General features: G+C 53.0%; 1 protein-coding gene across 4 annotated transcripts in view; it reads right to left on the bottom strand.

Moving 5' to 3' along the window:
- The window catches only part of APBA2 (amyloid beta (A4) precursor protein-binding, family A, member 2), a 163,985-nt gene that overhangs the window by 143,842 nt on the left and 874 nt on the right, over positions 1-19,269 (bottom strand). The window lies entirely within an intron of this gene.

Below are 19,269 nucleotides of genomic sequence, written 5' to 3'. Positions count from 1 at the left end.
GGGGCCGAGGAGGAATCCTCCTGACAACTGCCAGAGAGCTATGAAAACCAGGAAGGCACCTAACAGCAAGCGACCGAGTGCAGCAGCACCAGCAGTGGGTGTAAAAGGCCCCTAAATCTATCAAAATATCCAGGTGAGAAGAAGATACAAAGAACTTCTCCCCCAGCTAAACCTGCAGAGCAGCCACATCTAGATCCCAGTCAGACTTTGGGATGAACTCAGCTTATTCCAACACTTACCTAGTCAAGGAATACAGGAGGACAACGATTAAAAAAGGAATAATGGGCCCTCCCTGGTGGCGCAGCGGGTTACAGCACTGCACTAAGAAGCTAAAGCCACTTCCGCATGAGTTCGATCCCCGCCTGCCCCGGAGGAGACCACATGGCGCGGCAGACCTCTCCTGACCCGCCCGCTGCTCCCCTCAGCAGTGTACTTTGTCAGTCTGCCCGTTCTGCTCCCCACTCTGTCTCTGGTGAATCCTCTCACCCTCTGCATCACTGGCCTGTACCCCAGTTATGTATGGACAAATAAATAAATCTTTAAAAAAAAAAAGGAATAATGAAGAGTCACGGCCCTCTAAGATAACAAAGCACAGCAAACACCCACAGAAACTTCAAACTTTCAGCGGCATGAAAATCAACCAGTAAGGCAGGATGGAGAGTCTGGAAACAGCAGAAAGCCGCAGGACACAGCAGCAACGTAACGCGTGACAGGAGAGGCATCTCGAGACAGGGAAGGGTGGTCGTGAGTAAGTCACTTTGCGAAAATGAGTGTTCATGTAACAAAATTCACACTTCCAGCTCACACCATACCTAAATATAGATTCCAGCTGAATAAAGGAGAAATATTTTTTAAAAATCTGAACTGTCACTAGTAGAATATAAGAAGGTGTTTATAGACAGTCAGGGTAGGAAGGCCTTTCTCTAAGTAAGAAACAAAATTCAGGAGCTATAAATGAGCAGCCTGATAGATTTGACAACATAAAGATTCCATATTCTTGTGCCATCAAAGATGACTTTAAAGGCAGCCCAAGGATGAAAGGCGGCTAGGAGGAAGTGGCTGCCATGTACACAGCCCCGAGGAATAACCTCAGCGTGCCTATAAATCAACAAGCAGAAGCCAACACAAACACAGGCAAGGATACAAAAAGAAAAATTAGAAGAATAAATTCCCATCATTAGTAAGCACATAAAAGAAGCTTATTTCAGTACAATGAGCAATAAACTTATACCCAGGGGGCTGAATAAAACTACAAAGAACGATGATGCCCAGAGCAGGGTCTGGCGCCAACCACCATCTCGCACAACCAGCCCCACTGGCGAGGACCACGCGCTGGAGAACAGCTGGGCGGCATGGACTCAAGCGGGCAAGGCTCAAGACACTTGCCCGGCAAGCTCGCGGGAGAACCTCCACTCCAACACCCCCACCTGAGAGCATCGGTCTGTGTGAGACTCTACATTCCAGCACCAGCCGTGAATGTGGACGAGGGGCACCCCAGAAGTCCAAACAGTACAGCGACACTGAGGAAAACACTGCTATACATGCTGACGAGGACAGCATCCAGGGTGCAGGGGCGCCCCTTCCCGTGGGGGTACCTCCCTCACCCCCCGGGCCACCCGAACCACAGGCAGTAGCAAACTTTATATATCTTGTTTCCTCCTGTCCATACAGACCTATAATAAAGTTTAACTTACAAGTGAGGTGCAGTGAGAAATTAACAATGAAAAGTAACACTAAGATAAAGCAATTATGAAAATACGACAGCAGAAAAGTTATGTGAACTTGGTCTCTCTTGCTCTCTCAGAATAGCTTACTATACACAGTATTTTCAGTCTGTGACTGACCACAGATAACTGAAGCCCTGAAAAATGAAACTGTGGGAACCTCGCCCATAGTCTAGGAGTGATGTTTCAGTGTTCTCGCCCCTAGGCCTGAGTTCCATCCCAGGCCAGGGAGCTGATGCACATGGTGCAGCAGACCTCTCCTGCCTCGCCCGCTGCTCCCCTCAGCAGTGTATTTCAGTAGATCCTTCAATTCTGCTCCCACTCTGTCTCTGGTGAATCCTCTCACCCCTGTACCTCTGGCCTGCACCCCACTTCTTCTATGCAAAAATAAATTTAAAATAAAATAGTGAATATTGCAAGAAAACACACATGATTTTTTAAAAATTAAGAAAAAAGTCGGGCTCTCCCTATGGGCGCAATGGGTTAAAGTGCAGCACTATGAAGCTGTCCACAGCTGCTTCAGTGTGAGTTCGATCTCTGGCCATGGAGCTGACCCAGATGGCGCAGCAGACCTCTCCTGTCTCGCCCGCTGCTCCCCTCAGCAGTGTACTTCAGGCAACCTGCCTGTTCTGCTCCCTACTCTGTCTCTGGTGAAGCCTCTCACTGCCCCTGCACCTCTGGCCTGTACATAAATTTTTTTAAATCTTTTTTTTTTAAAGATTTATTTGTGCATACAGAACTGGGGTGCAGGCCGGAGGCTCAGGGGCGGTGAGAGTCTTCACCAGAGACAGAGTGAGGAGCAGAACAGGCAGATCGACTAAGTACACTGCTGAGGGGAGCAGCGGGCGGGTCAGGAGAGGTCTGCCACACCATGTGGTCACCTCCGGGGCAGGCGGGAATCGAACTCATGCGTAAGTGGCTTTAGCTTCTCAGTGCTGTGCTTTAACCCGCTGCGCCACCAGGGAGGGCCCTAAATCTTTTTTTAATTAAGAAAAAAGAAACTATGGATAAGATGGGGCAAAGGTATACTGCTTTAGACTGGGAGAACTGGGAGAAGATGTATTACAAAACAAATGATAATCCCAATCTGTCATGAAAATACTTTAAACCAATAAATATGTATATATTCAGATAAAATAGTTCTGGAAACAAACAAACAAAAAACTCCTCCCCAAACAATGGTTGTCTTTGTAGAGGTTGACTGAAGAGAGGAGAGTTTCTCTGTTTTATGTATTTTTTTTTTTAAAGTTTGAATCTTATAACCGGGTTGGGGGTGGGGGGAATTAAAATCAGTTCATACAAAACCAAAGCAAAGTAATCACACAAACTCTCTGTTCCAGGAGACAGCACTCAGTAAAAAAAGTTCAAAATCACTTCTATTTTTCATTCCATCCTTTTGATGCCTCACAGAATCCTTAGGAAGCGGTGAAAGGGATTTCTACTCTTGTTCACAAATGCTGCTGCTGACCTGGAAAGATGGGTCTCCCCATTCACGCAGGGGACTACCCAGACCTTCACCCTGCAGCCTCTGGTTTTTAAGACTCTCAGAACCTGAAAGACTAAATAGAATGCACTTTAAAATTCATTACCAGAAGGTTTCCATGGAACTTGCTTCCACACATAAAAAATAGTCCATTTTTCCAAGAACTCACTTAAAAGTCCAATTTGGGAGAATTGATGTAGATTATTCCATTTTAGGTTCTTCAACCAGAGGAAATTTAAAAATTCTTCCTTCCAGCTCAGCAGAGCGAAACCATGAATCTATTGCTTCTGCAAAAGGACAAAGACCCCCCTGGGGCTGCAGGATTTGACACTTTTTCCTGGGGTTCTTGGACAGCATGCCACACGAGTCAAGCGGCCCCCAAGGGCCATCAGCCAGGAACTCCAATCACCAGAGCTGTCCACCAGCGCTCAGGAAAAGGGGACTTGATATCAATGCATTTGCCAGATCATCAGAAAAATAAAAGATACTCTTACAACAAAGACCGGCTCATGACCCCAGGGTTGGAGTCCATAACCTGTCAGGTCAGAACCCCAACATGATGCAGCATGGAATCAGGAAAGGACTGACTCCCCAAAACAACTATTTCCACCCCTGAGTCATACCCCCCAAGACGGTCCAGGGGGAGCCAGAAACCACTGTTCTGTGAGCGCTAAGGGTAGTTGGGATGCTGTCTGCAGGGAGGGATGGGATGCTCAGTGCTCAGGAGAAGAGGGGGCACCCCACCCCCAGAGGAGGGGAGGGAGGGGTAGGGTGGAGGAAAAGAAGGAGGAAAGAGAGGGAAAGAGGAGAGAGTTAAGGCAGGAGGGAAGGGAGGAGAGCCCCCCCCCACTGTCAGTGGATGATGAAGACATTTGGGGGCGACGGGGGACTGATCTGAAGCCTTTCCACTTGGCCAGCTCTTCTGCTTCAGGAAATGTATGGAAAGTAAAGAATCGAGCTCAAGCAGGAAAAGAAAAATCACTCACTACAAGAATATTATAGCACAGTTCATAGCGGAAAACACTGAACACCTCCAATGTCCAGACCCCGAGGTCCAAGTCACAGAAAGGATGGAGAAGGCGAGGACCTTGGCAAGAGGCCTGACCTGGGCCCCCAGCAGGGTCCGCGGGCGGCCTGCGCATGCGCGGGCACCTGCGCGGACCCGCGTGCGGACTGCTGTGTGTCCACATTGTCGCCTGTGCTTCTGTTTTCTAAGACAATGAATTTTGTAGGTATGTGATAACTAAAAATAAAGTTTTTAAAATAAATTGTGTTCGCTCTTGCCAAGAACTGCTTGAACGCTAAACTATTGAGTTGAACCATATGAAATTGCTTACATGTGATTGCTTTTGACATAACGAAAATAGCAGTTTCATATGGCTCGACTGGATGTCGTGACAAAATCCGGAGTTCTAAGGCCGGCAGGAATCGTTTCCTCGGGCCAGATTGGCACACGCGAGAAGCCGTGACTCACACAGGGTCCGCGGGGCTGGGGGGATGGGGTGCGCGTGCCCCCAGCAGCCCCGTCACATGTCACGTCACCTGTGCCCCCACCCCTGCCGTGTGCCTGATGCCGCCGAGGCCCCGCGCATGTGTGGCATCCACGACTCATGCATCCCCACTACAGTGGGGGTGCTGGAGGATGCCCCACGCGGTCCAGCCGTTTTGGGGAGCAGGCTGACTCCCCATAAACCCCGCCTTCTTCATGGCTCTGCGAGACCTGCCACAAGCCATGACCAGCAGTGCCCACTGCAGGGACTCCCCACCTGGCCCCTCCTCCCCAGTGGGGCTCACTCTGTTCACTGCATCCTGTGCCTCCAAGAGGCAGAAATGCTCTTCATAAAAGAGTGAAATTACCCAAAGCCAGGGCTCCGCTGCTGGACAGGCCTGTTTTGGCTCCTTATGGCAGAGCTGCCCTCTAGGTGAGGAGAGAGCTGCGGCCACCACCTGCCTAGGCTGACCCTGACCTTCGCGCCCAGCACTAGCCCAGATTGCCTCCTCATGGGCCTGTCACCACACGCCCGTCAGCTGTGGTCCTTCTGTGCCAACCTTACCTCCCCAAATAAATGACTACTGGTCACTGACTGTAGCGGCCCAGAGGCCAGTCAGGAAACTGGCTTCGCACCACAAAACCAGGGGTGCACCCCGGTCCCAGGGCAAACTGCGCTGAGGTTTCAAGTACCCAGAAACGCGGGCCATAAAAATGTATTCTCAGGGCCCTCCCTGGTGGCGCAGCGGGTTAAAGCACTGCACTAAGAAGCTTAAGCCGCTTCTGCATGAGTTCGATTCCCGCCTGCCCCGGAGGTGACCACATGGCGCGGCAGACCTCTCCTGACCCGCCCGCTGCTCCCCTCAGCAGTGTACTTCATCGATCAGCCTGTTCTGCTCCCCACTCTGTCTCTGGTGAATCCTCTCACCCTCCGCATCTCTGGCCTGTACTCCAGTTCTGTATGAATAAATAAATCTTTAAAAAAAAAAAAAGTATTCTCAATACTAACCAGAACTTTCCCCCAATTTTCACGTCACAACAGAGAACTGAGGACAACATGGATGACAGCGTGATGTGGAGGTGGGGAGGAGGGGAGGGCCCAGAGGCTCAGGGCTCAGGTCCAGCCATCCCAGGAGACCCAGGGTGGTGGGTTCAAACTGCCCTCTGATTTTTTAAAAGAGTTGCAAACCAAAGCAAAATGGGGCCCAGCGTTCCCACAGGCATTCCCATACACGCTCATGTAGGGTTTCCCTGGTTCGACATCTTCCACTCACGTGGGTCACTGTTACCGGTAATGAGCTAACAGCAGTGCCCACTGTGAAGTGCAGCCCATGAACCACAGCTAGTTCCTCCGTGTTCACCCGTGTTCTTTTTCTTTCCAGGCCACCACATGATCTGATGTCGTCATCCTATCTTGCGCTCCTCTGGGCTGTGAGATCCTCAGTTTTCGGTGAAGCCATGGATCCGCGGGTTTTAAGGAGTACCCGGCAGGTGTCTGGTGGAATTTAACTGCTGATTCCCTCAAGAGGCTATGGGTTTTGGGGAAGTGACCACAGAGGCAAAGTGCCATTCACACACCCCAACAGGGGCACAGTCAGCACAACCTATCACCGATGTTGACCTTGTTCCCCTGGCTGAGACATGGTCACCACTCTGCAGTGACGAGAGGTCACCGTGTATCGCCACACCTGAGGAGGGGGAAGTCACAGCCACCTCCGTCCTCCCACTTTTATTAGCCACCATCAGGAGTGAAGGTGTTCAGCCCGAGTCTACCCTCCAGCTGCCACACCTGCAAGACCCCAGTTGGCCCTCTGTACTTATCTCCAGCATTGATGGCACACCCCAACACACACACCCCAAAGTCCCAGTCTTCACATCATCCCAGAGCTCTGGCAAGAACCCGGCATGCTGCTTTGCACCCTAGGCTCTCTGGGCTGTCCAGCGTCCCACGGTGGCCAGGCGGCCAGGAGCAGTCTTCAGGCCAACCTGGGCAGAGTCCAGATTCCCTACTAATCACACTGGCAAACACCACTCACGCTCTTCCCGCCCTACCTCCCTGCACTAGACTGGGAGGGAGGTGCAACCCTGCCCTTAGAGAGCCTCCGCCCAGAGGGCGAAAGTGGACAACAAGAGAGATGACTTTAGACAGGGCAACCTGGGCGGCTCTCAGCTAAGAACAGACATCAACAGCAGCGCTGTGGGCATGCAGGGACAGTCAGGGACACCTACCCCAGGAGAGGGTAGGTGGGGATGTGTACCTGTATTTGGAGGTGGGAAGGAGCAGCCTTCTGGAGCACTCAACTGCCCCCCACCCCCACCCCCAGCAGGAGAGACAAAGCCTCCACCCTCAAGGATGCAGAGGCAGCTGGGGTGAGTTCACCGGGCTGCAAGAATTCATGTCTCTAGGTTTCTGGACCGTAACACCCAGAAATACAGCCTGCTCCTACATTTCTCCATGGTAAAAGTCCCAGTCCCCCACAACAAATAGAGGTGCTCTAGGATCACAAATTTCAGGCATGAAAGCTCGGGGAGTCCCTCCATGCCGCACCAGGCTGAAGGGCGAGGGTGAGGGCTAGGGCAGCCCCAGAACGAGGGCAAAACCCCGGCTCCCACCCGCAGGCTCCGGCTGTGTCCTATGCAGACTCAGCCCTGAGACGCCCCTTCTGGTCCTCAGACCACGATGCTCCACAGCAGGACAGCACCAGGCGTTCACTAGAATGGCATCAGGCAGGACCTCAGGGGGACAGTGACTCCCATCACTGTCACCATCCTGCCTCCTTCACATCCCTGTGATGCAACCTCGGGAAAGACCACAGGAGCAGACTCCTTGGTGCAATCCAGTCTCGGGGGCCGCATGTCCCGGATGGAGGGGCCATGCCCCTGCACACCTGCTCCTGCTCACTGAGCTCCCTGAACGAACTTGGCAAGGTGACCTGGAGAATAAGCGGAGGGTGTGGCCACAGAGCCTCCGCCCACGATTTCTGGACTGCAAAGACGGGAGACTGATCCAAGGAGTTGTTCACACACACCATCTCCCCCCCCCCACACACACTTATTCCTTAAAGCTCTTTGGCTTCCCACTCAGCTGAGGCTGCACAGTCTGTGACCCACAAACACTTGGGTTGTTTGCATCTGCTCTTCTGGGAATGCACAGCTCCCTTTATATGCAGGAAGAAAAGCTCATCTCATCCTCAATTGCATAGCTACAGCAATTAGGTGTGTCTAGATCCTAGCATCCCAGCGAGGTTTCTGTTCCCAACTTTCATTCAGAAAATATTGTTTCTATCTAAATATTAATAAACACTGGTTGGGATAAGCAACATTTAATTATCTCACATCACATTAAATGTCATCTTGATATTATTGTACCAGCTGTAAAATAAGCCAGGAGTTAGTCCACTGAAGGATCTTGAAAATTTTAAGATATGCACTACTGCTCTCTGATTTTATTTTTGACTTTTTCTTGAAGTATAATATTTGTACTGAAAAGTTTTATGTCATTAATTGGAATATGCCATACCTCCAGAAGCCCTCAGGAAACCTCCATCTGGCCTCATCTTTCTCATCGACATCTCTCCTGAGGGCAACCTGATCTCCATCACAGATGACAGTGGCCTGGGGTCCTTGTTATTTCGATGGAATCATACAGCTTGGACACTAAGTGTTTGTGTGATTCCCAGTCAACATTGTGTGGCAAGATCCAGCCAGACTGTGGCACACACATGTCCATTCTGAGCTGACTGTCCAGTATTCCACACAAAGCACCTTGGTGCACTGGGCCAGGGTACTCCTGCAGGACACATGACTTGTCCGCAGCTTGGCAATGACAACTATGTCAGTGATGACACTGGTTCCCTGGGACCGCTGTACCAAATCACCACCATGCTTCAAACCATGCATGCATATCCTCTCACAGTTCCAGAGAACAAAAATCTGCAAGCAGTTTCAGAGGTTGAACTGCTCCTTGCCTCTGCTGGCTTCTGGCTGCCGCCAGCATTCCTTGAGCCGTGGCCACATTTACTCCAAGCCCGGCCTCCCTGGTGACACGGCTTTCTCCTCAGTGCCAAATCTCCCCCTACCTCTCTTCGAAGGAGCCTTGTGATGTCATATAGAATCCCAGATGATTCAGGGCAACCTCATCTCAAAAGCTCTGATCACTTCCACAAAAATCTTACTAGGTAATAACACTCACAAATTTCAGGGGTTAGGACCTGAGATTTCTGATGGGGCTCATTCAGCCCACTAAGAAGGCCCTATGCATACATTCTACCTAATTCTATTCAGAGGTCAGAGAGTACATCTTGGTTTTTATTTAACTTTAGTTGATACTGCAAAATCGCTTTCCAAAGAGTCACCCAGAGCTATATGCTGATCAACAAAGAGTCCAGCTGGTTGGCATCCTCACTAACCCTTGTATTTTCTGCTCTTTTTAACTTAAGCCATTTTAGTAGCTATCACCTTGGGAGGGTTCATTTCATGTTATCAACTTGGCTGGCCATGGAGTGCCCAGATTCAAAACATTTTTGGAGGATTGTGACAACTTGGAAAAAATTTGCCCATGACCCATGCAGCCTAAGAAAAAAGTTAGGAATGTCATACTGTCTACACTAACCACATGTAGACATTAGTCTAGTTGATCACTTACTACCTGGAAATATGCAGGTAACCTATTATAAAAGGTTAAACTTTATCAGAACATACACACACAAACACAGAGTCATGGCAATCTGTCACCTCAAGGATGGCCATGGGGACCAACAATTACATGTATTTCTATAAATACTTGTGGATTTTATGAGACTTGGGGCTCAGAGACTACCTGTCCCAGACTACGGTGTCAAGAGGATTATAAACAAATGCACAGACGCCGTATCAACTCCCCACTGCATGTACTAGCGTGGCACCTCCTGAGGCTATCTGGGTGAGCTAAGCAGTATTGAGCTCCAGTAGGGGCAGTGGCCAGTATTCACTGTAAACACCTTGTGCATCTGCAGTAAAAAGCGATCTCTTGCACAGTCAGTCATAGTTAAACTGGATTTTCAACTGGGTGGGAAGTGAGCACCCCAGTCCTCACTCTGGCCAAGGTACAACTGTATTCTGAGATCTGGCTTCACTCTAGGACCTTTTATTTAAAATCACAGTTTCCAAGACCCTGCAGTGGATGCAAAGTGAGGACTTACTCCACACCACTGATTTACTGGGTGGTGCTAACAGAGATCCTGGGATTTCCCAGCCTCCATAATCACAGGATCCAATTCTTTATCACACACACACACACACACACACACACACACACCTATCTTATTGCTCTGTCTCTCTGGAGAACCCTGACTAATCCACACATTTACAATTTATTTTGCATCTCCTTGATGACTAATGAAGTTGAGCACCTTTTCCCTATGTCTATTAGAACTTCTTTTGATAAAACCTTTGGCCCTCTTTCTATTTGGTTGGCTGTCTTTTTCTTGTTAATTATATAGTGTGTTATGCTAAGATGAGTAATTCGTTAGACAGTAGCCCACTAAATGCAAACGTGCAGCAGGAAAACTGCTTCTGGAGTCAGAACCTAAAAGCAAGGCCAGTTGTATCCAAGGTCCAGCTGTGCTCAAGACCAGGCTGTGTCCACACCATCAGCTGGCGGGATTTCTGGGCCATGCATACTTTCGGTGGTCTCCAGGCCTCTGCCAGCTTGGAAAGTTTTCACAGGAATATGCACAAGGACTGCTGTCAGTGACTGGAATGGATGCGTGAAAGTCACTCCCAAATTAATGTACCCTGTCTCTAGAACCAAAGTCAATTTCACCTCAAGGATAGCCATTGGGTCAGTCTACTCCTTTTATATATCTATAAGTATATGTGGGTTTTATGAGATTCCCCTGGCTCAGATGGCCTGTCCCCAGACTGAGGTGTCCCTTCTGGACTGCAGATATCATGGATGAGCATGGAGAGGCAGCCAGGTCACCAACATAAATAACCATTTGGTTTCTGCTGCAGAACAACAGAAATTAAGCACCCCAGAGTCTGGGACCTCTAGATGCATCTAAGGAAGAACACATATTAGGGACAACTCCCAAAGTGAACTACAGAGGAACGGCTGGTGTTTCTTAAAAAACATCAGACTTGGGCCTTCCCTGGTGGTGCAACAGGTTAAAGCGCAGCACCATGAAGCTCTCCGCAGCTATTTCACTACGACTTCGATCCCCAGCCAGGAGCTGACCCACATGGCGCGGCAGACCTCTCCTGACCCGCCCGCTGCTCCCCTCAGCAGTGTACTTCATTGCTCTGCCTGTTCTGCTCCCCACTCTTCCTCTGGTGAATCCTCTCACTGCTCCTGCACCTCTGGTCTGTACCTCAGTTTTGTATGCACAAATAAATAAATCATTAAAAAACAATACCTCAGACCTGCAGCCGCCATTCCCCATGCTGCTTCCCCACCTGCCGGGCCTGCTGCAGCCATGCGGCCTGTAGAGGCAGACAGTTCGAGGCACGGGGTGTGCACCCCATTAGACACAGCCTCGTCACAAGCACTGTGCTTAGTCCACCCAGCAGCTAGCCGGTCGCGTGCAGGTGCAATGAAGCATGAGCCATGCCCGAGCCCCGCTTGAGGCAGTGGCTCTTCAGACTGACCACAGCTCTGAAAAGAGCTGCACAGAGATGCGAAGAGAGGTTTTCTGACCCATCGTGCCGAGGAGATGAGCAGCTCCCGTCGTCCACGGGTCTGAAAGTGGAGCGAATGCAGGCACCAGGAGAGGAGCCCAGAGCGTCCAGCCTGTGGGGACCTGGCCTGGCCGTGGCAGCTCATCTGACCAATCCGTCTCCTTCCCCCTGCCTCTGCCCTCTTCCTGGGTGTCGAGGAGCCCATCGTCCTCCCCAGAGGGCCAGAAAGCACCAAGAGTCCTTGTCCCGAAGGGCAGCTGCCCGACAAGCCAGGCACAGTGGTCACCGTGACCTATGTCCCTCTAGTCTTCTACGCTCACTGGCAACTGAAAAGCAGGCGTCCCCATCTCCCCGGCCGTCCCTCCAAGTGAGCCAGGGAGTCGCAGGGGTAACCTATGTGAGCAAATTAATAACATGATTTATGATTGTTCGTGGACGTTGTCATTCTTGTGGAAGAACAGTGGCAATTTAATCTAGAAAGCCTGTAAATCTCTAAAGGGTAAAATTAAACATCCGCACTAGCAAGGCTGAGACTTGGCAGTGACAGCACCCCTGCAAAAGGTGGGGAGCAAAACCGCTCCAGGCCAGGCCCCTGCACCCCTAGATGCTCCCTTCCCCAAGTGCCTCAGTCGTTGGCCTCTAGGTAGTCCCCACAACACGTCTCCTCACGCCCTCCCCGTGTCACCCTCCTCTCCCCCTTCTCCGCATTCCAACTGGTGGTGAAACTTGGCTCTGAAAACCCTCCCCTCAAGATCTCCGGGCAAAGTGCAGACATCACCCCTCCACGTGCTCTCACGGCAATGATGTCCCCAGTTAACCAAGGGTAGCTCACTCCCCTCATGAGCAGGATCCACCACTGCCAGCCCCCCACTATGTCCAGTTCTGACCTGCACAAAACACATGAGTCCATGGCCAAACCTTTGCCCTCCCTGTGCCCGGTGCCCACTCCAGGCTGGCCCTCCTACCTAGAGGGGCAGATGCACCCAATCTCCAGGATGGGCTGGCACACCTAGTCTGTGTTTCTCTAGGAGCCCAATGGACCTGAGTCAGGGTTGAACACAGATGCCATCTTGTATTCTCAGGATTCTGCAGGAGTCAGCAAAGATGAAACAGAAAAAGCACCAAAAATACCATTGGATAAATGGGTGAGAGGGTGGGCGGGTGGATGGATGGATGGATGGATGGATGGATGGATGGATGGATGGATGGATGGATGGATGGATGAAGGATGGATGGGTGAAGGATGGATGGAGGATGGATGGATGGATGGATGGAGGATGGATGAAGGATGGATGGGTGAAGGATGGATGGATGGATGGATGGATGGATGGATGGATGGATGGATGGATGGATGGAAGATGGATGGATGGATGAAGGATGGATGGATGGATGGATGGATGGATGAAGGATGGATGGATGGATGGATGGGAGGGTGGCTGGATGGATGGGTAAATGGATAGATAGGTGGATGGAGAATGGATGGATGGATGGATGGGTGAAGGATGGATGGATGGATGGAAGATGGATGGATGAAGGATGGATGGAGGATGGATAGATGGATGGGAGGGTGGATGGGTGGGTGGGAGGATGGATGGATGGATGGATGGGAGAATGGATGGTGGGTGGGTGGATGGATGGATGGATGGATGGGCTCCCAGCAAAGGAGTTGAAGAGAAACAAAGTGGAGAGCTGCCCTGTCCCCAATGCTAGATGCAGAGACCCAGAATGCCCAAAGACTGAGGGGTGAATGACAGAGGAGGAGAGGGGCTGCCATTTGCACCCATGACCCCTTGTTGCCACTGTCCGGTGAACTATCTTACCTGATGGATAAAAGGAGCGATACACGCAGAGTTCAGACCAGGGTGCCCCAGAGCAAGGGGGCAGGGAATGGAGGCTGCGTACTGAGGAGTCCTGCAAGGCCCTCCCCATATGACACTAATTACAAGAGGGAGGTGCCTGCCTCTGGGGCTGTCACATCGACTGGTTAGCGCCACTCACCACTGCTGATTAAGCACAGACCAGCTGTGATCAAGAAGAAAACCATTACTTAGTGAAATGCAATTAACGTAAAAGCCGAAATCTGTTAATGCCCAAAGGAGACGCACAATCAGGAGCTCTGGGTCTACAGGGGCTTCTGCTCTCAGAGCTTCCACCCCAAGAAAAGGCAGAGATGTCGGTGCCAGCTGCCACAGGCAGGCCTACTCCGCTCCAGAGGTCAAAGGGCAGAATCAGGCACGGTAAGATGCTTCACAGTGCACACACAAGGCGGGCACTCCAGCAGCTGTGGGCGGGCTCAGCCCAGTGCCATTCCCTGGAGAGACAGCCATGGACGCGAGCAACTCAGCCATGCTGTAGGGATCGTGACCTAGCAGTCAAGAGGGCTGGTCGCCTGCACCACCAGCATCAACCATGCATCCATCATGGCATTGCCAGGACCCATTAGAGAGCCAAGGTAGTGCCCATTAACTGGCAGGCACGCTGGAGGGAAACGCACCCCAGCGACAGGCACTGCGTGTGCTAACCCAGCCCTCTCTGTAACAAATGCTCACGCACATCTCACCCCAGTGCGTCCTCGGTACTGGGCGCCTGGTGAGGATGAAGCAGATGCTTCCTGGCGGCAGTCAAGGCAAACTTCTGGGAGTGGGGCTGGCCAGCGCTTTCCAGAGTTTCCTAACACAGGCCTGTGCTGCTCCACCCCACCGTGACAGCTGTCACCAGTTTGGGATCATGCGGACAGATGTTAGAGCACATGGCTCACTTATTACACCAAAGGCTGAGAAACATAAACTGTGTTTTATTGGAATGACGCACACACTCGCTGCCAGAGGGACCTGAGGAATCCATCACCCCTAAATGCACACACTCGCTTCTCTCTTCGGCTGGAACAATGCGTTCTTCCACGACAACTGACGATCAAAGCAACAGTGGAAATCCACTATGCATTTCTTACTAAACTCATGGGTACTGGGCCCTCCCTGGTGGCGCAGTGGGTTAAAGCGCAGCGCTACAAGCTGGCCACAGCTGCTTCAGTGTGAGTTCAATCCCGGCCCCAGAGGTGACCCACAAGGCGCAGCAGACCTCTCCTGTCTCCCCACTGCTCCCCTCAGCAGTGTACTTCGTAGATCTGCCTGTTCTGCTCCCCACTCTTGTCTCTGGTGAAGCCTCTCACTGACCCTGCACCTCTGGCCTATGCCCAGTTCTGTTTGCATAAATAAAAAAAAATCTTTTTAAAAAAAATAAATAAGTAAACGCATACAACCACACAGAGTCATTCCTATTTAGAGCCGCCTTGCTGCGGAGAATGTGCCAATATTGTTCTCCTCCGCGACTGTTTGCTGATTAGCATTTACTTAAAATGAAGGTCTGAGTGTTAGTTCCACACACAAGAAGGAACAGCAGGGTCCTCTCTGGTATGTCCACTGCTCTCCCACCAGCCATCAGATTCTCTAAATACACACTCTGAAGATAAACCCCTGAGCATCTCATGAGTGGGCCCACATCCTAGCCACACCTCCCAGTTTGAAAGCAAATTCGATGGACACTGGGCTTCACGGCATCCAGACGAGCTCCTGTGCCTCCCGCTCATGGACAAGTCACGGCCACCGGGCCCTCAGCCTCCTCCTGCCAAGATAAGACAACAGGCCTGCCTCTGGGCCTCAGTGGGAAATTACTTAAATAAGAAACAGAGATGCAAAATTGCCCCCCACACACACACACACAGAGGTGCCCAGCAGGGGGTGTTTAATTCCTGGCTTATCCGTGCAAGCCCCTTCCCATATTGGAGTGCTTCACTCTTCAGAAAACCACAATATGAAAATATTTTCACCATCAGTAGATGCAAGAATCCCAACCACATATTCTTTCTTTCTTCACTTCGATCCTTCACACTAAACAACAGGTAGCCCTTCCACTGGAAGAGCGCTTCTGAGTTTGCACAGCTCCCACACCATGGCGCTGAAACTCGCAGGCCTGACCCTTCTAACTCCCAGGGAAGCAAAAGCCAACAACGCGGCCCCAGGAAGCCCTGAATGTCCTCACCCCAGCCCTGCCCCATCCAGCACTGGGCCCCAAAACAACTGCAGCAAGAGGCCCACTGTACAGCGACGTCATGGAGACCGAGCCTGGGAGCCTGAGAGCCCAGGGCCAGTGAGTTGGGGCCGGCAGAGCCCGGTTGAAGCCCAGCTCCCCTGACTCCGAAGCCTATCCTCCTGCCCTACCTCGTGGGGCCTGAACGCCTTCCCCGGAAGGCCAGAGCGCAGGCAGGGAGACTTGGGCAGGGGAAAGCTTCTGGAAGGGCAGGCTGGTAAACAGGGACACGCAGAGCGGCTGGGAGCCTCGAGACACCAGGTCTGACATAAGGTGCAAGACACGTTTAGAAACACTCAGATGGAGGAGGAGGGGGACCTGGAGAAGAGTCCTCCCCAGCACCCCCGAAACCCAGGTGACGCAGGGGAAGGCAGCCCCGGCTCTGGCAGCAAGGACGCCGGCTGCGGGCCACCCAAGCCACCGGGAACCCAAAGGGTTTTCCAGGCCGAATCGGTGTGGCCTTCTCAGCTGTGACATCTTTCCCGCCTAGGTGAAGCGACCTGAATGGCTTCTATTTCCTGTCCGCTGCTGAGCACAGGCTCTGTGCTAGGCTGAGGGGTTCCAGACGCGAATGCAGCTCAGTGCAGCCCTGAGTGTCGGGGAAAGGAGTGGGGTGCCAAGCCGATGCTAAGGGATTGTCTTCATTCATCCAGTAAGCCGCCCAGAGGGTCGACAGGGTGCCAGGCACTGTTCTAGCTGCCAGGGACACCGAGGTGGCAATGTCTTTATGCTGCAGTGGTAAGAGACAGTAAACAAACAGGCACAGAAACAACAAATCCAACATTAAGTCAAGAAGGAACACAAAGTGGGGTTAACAAGAAAGGGGGAGCGGTGCTCGCGTTCAGGGTCGCCAAGGAGCTGGCACATCCGCAGGGAACTGAAGAAGGGGGCAGGGCGGATGCACATTAGGGGGAGGTGCCGGTCAAGGAGAGGAAAAAGCAGGTGCCAAGACCCCAAGGCAGGCAAGCAAGCGCTTGGCAAATTTGAGGTCCAGAGGATAAAAGAGATAGAGCCTGCATTCAGCTGGGCTCACCAAGGATGGCCAAGATGGCCCCCGGCCAAGGTGCCAGGTGGGGATGAGGTGGGGATACCACAAGCCTGGGCAGCGAGCCTGTCTGTCTGGACCCTGGACAGTGGGAGGGACCACGTTTCAGAGGAGGGGAGAGAAATGAGAAAATCAGGCTGAGGAATGTGGGTTCGGAGTGGACACTGGGGAGCCACTGAGACCTGGCCTGGGTCCAGCCTGCCGAGGCAGAGTCCTGCAGATGGCACAGAAGCCCTAACTCCCACGGCAGCGGCACCCCACCAAGATGCAGGGTTCCCAAAAAGCTGCAGGACTCTCAAGCCCCACAGAGGGAGTCCAGATACACGACCTTAAAGCCGCTGTCCTCCTGGGGCATCGGAGAGGACACGGAGCAGAGCACTGGCTGCAAGAGAAGACAGCACCCACGACAGCTGACTCAGCCTGTGCCAGCAGGCTGCTCTGAGACAGGAGCTGGACGAGACCCAGTGAGTGGGTGGGGGGCTCGGGGGGGGGGCGAGCGGCAGAGCCCTCTCTGTGGGGCTCACAGCCCCACACCATCCGGCACCCGGGCCACCTCCCGGATGCAGCGTGACAGTCACACCCATGCAATTCAGTGCTCGCGGCCACCCTGCAAGGTCTGGGCTGCTGTCACTGAAGGCCCTTCCCGACTTTCTCTAAGGCCAGGCTGCAGGCAGGCCTGCTGGCAGCTGCCACTGGCTCTGGAAGGCGGCTGAGGCCAGTGGGGACGTGTTCAGGGCCTCTGTGCCACCTCCCTGGAGCCCTCTCAGCCCTCCCCCATCAAAGGTCCCGCCACGGCTTCCAGACAGTGGTGTCACCAGATGTCCCCACCTGTTGAGTCTCTGGGTGAGGTGTGCAGGCCCAAGGACAGAGGAGAGCTCGAAAGAGGACCAGAGGCCTAGGGGCTCTGTCCTCAGCCCCCAGAGCAGGCCCCACAGGCGCCCCGCCAGAGCCCAGCCTCGTGCCAACCGCCCCATCAAACATGTTTTTCCTCTGAGTTCCTCAGCTGTGTCTAGGAAAGATCAAGGTGTTTTAGCGCTCCCTCTCAGCTTCCAGGGGTGCGACTGGTGTCTTTTACAATCATCTTTTGTTTTTATCTAGCATTTCTTAGCTCAGTTGGCAAAATGGATTATTTATGTGCCTCCATTTCACAATTCGTCCCCACCAATTATTCCTGTGAAACTAATATTTTATTTTAAAAAAAAAAAAGCTTAGGCGCACTCAAGGGATAGTTATGGAAACAAGCTAACGAGTCACAGCAAGGCAGCAAGGGCCGGGGGGTGGTGGTGGAGGGAGTCCAGCAAGCAAGCAGGGTGGTCAAGAGTAAGAAGCTGACGGTCGCAGGCCACAGCCTCCTGCCCAAGCCCACTCCACCTCTCACACTCGTCACTCACACGCACACACGCCGACACCCATCTGGTGCAGCCTCACTCCCAGGCGCAGAAGCCGCTATCCTGGAGGTAGGAAGGAGCCACTGGCGGGAGGGGGATGATCACGCTCCCTAACAAATGGCTAGAGGTCGGGGGATACGGGCTCCCACAGAAGATCCCTGGGGCACCCCACCACTAGAGCCATCACTCAGATCCTGCAAGGTCTCCCCACAGCACTGCTGGAGCCCCGTGAGGGCGGCTGCCGGCCAGCTCCCACTCATTCTAACACCCTGCGCACCGCCCAGAATCCCGGCTCAGTGCATGCCCCCGCTGCCTTCGTCCTCTATCAAGAGACCCTCCCCATGCCAGGCTGCAGAAGGGGCAGCGCAGATGGCCATCAGGTGTGCGGGCACGGGGCAGGGCATCCCACTGGCCTGGGAAGCCAGACCGCGGCGGCCGGGCAAGGTGGGCCCTCCCACCCAGAGAAGCAGCCCCGGCCTCACTTCACCAGCCTCCACCTCTAAGCCAGAGGCCTGAGAGAGGGGGCACCCACAGTCTCTGGGCATCGGCGAAGCCCCTCACATGTGAACCTCCGAAAAGTTGTCCCCCTCCTCGCTTAAAGCTTTCAATCATTATTTCTAAAATCACGGTCCTTTCTCAGAGAAATAGTGAAGGGGAAAAAAATCCCAGCGGTTGACAAGGCCGGCGACAGCCCACAGAAACAAGTGTCCAAAGGAGACGGCTGGTTTGGGGTACTTCCCTGTGCCCTGACCTTTGCCCTGAGACACAGACAGGGGGCTGGCCCTTGTGAGGCCCCATCTGAATGCATCTGAAAGAAATCCAGTCTTCTTTCTGGAAGTAAATACTAAGTTAAGCTTAGCAAGCTCAATGTCGGCTTCATCGCTGTCTGGGGAGACTGGGGGGCGGGGGGTCCCCACAGTGCCCAGGCCCAGAGCAAGTTCACCTCCAGCCTGGGCAACAAGCCCCCCCCCCAGCGCCCCGCCCCGGCCTTACTGCTCCACGCCCAGAGTGGGGGACGGGGTGCTCAATCTTCTCGGTCGTCCGTGGCCCAGACCCCTTTCAGCAGCCCGGCAGGCGATGCCTGCCTTGGGGAAGGGTCCCGGTCCGCGCCGGCGGCCCTGGGGAGCCCAGGAGTGGAATTTTTAATTGAGTAGTTTCTCCCTTTGGGCCTCGTTATAAAAAGAAAGGGGAGAGAAGCGACGATCGGGGCTTGGCTTCCTGGGAGACGGGCAACCCAGAAGCGACCCCAAACTCGGGAGTTGCCGCCCAGCCCCGGCACTTGGCACCAGCGCCCAGCGGGGCCGCGGAACGTACCAGCGGCCGGGCCACGCCGGCGGGACCCGAGCAGGCAGCCACAATCGGCTCGCGCCCCTCGTCCGCGCAGGGTCGCCCCTCGC

Source organism: Condylura cristata, unplaced genomic scaffold, assembly GCF_000260355.1.
Source record: "Condylura cristata isolate star-nosed mole 26May11 unplaced genomic scaffold, ConCri1.0 scaffold00035, whole genome shotgun sequence".
Lineage (NCBI taxonomy): Eukaryota > Metazoa > Chordata > Mammalia > Eulipotyphla > Talpidae > Condylura > Condylura cristata.
This window is presented reverse-complemented; position numbering and strand designations above follow the sequence as displayed.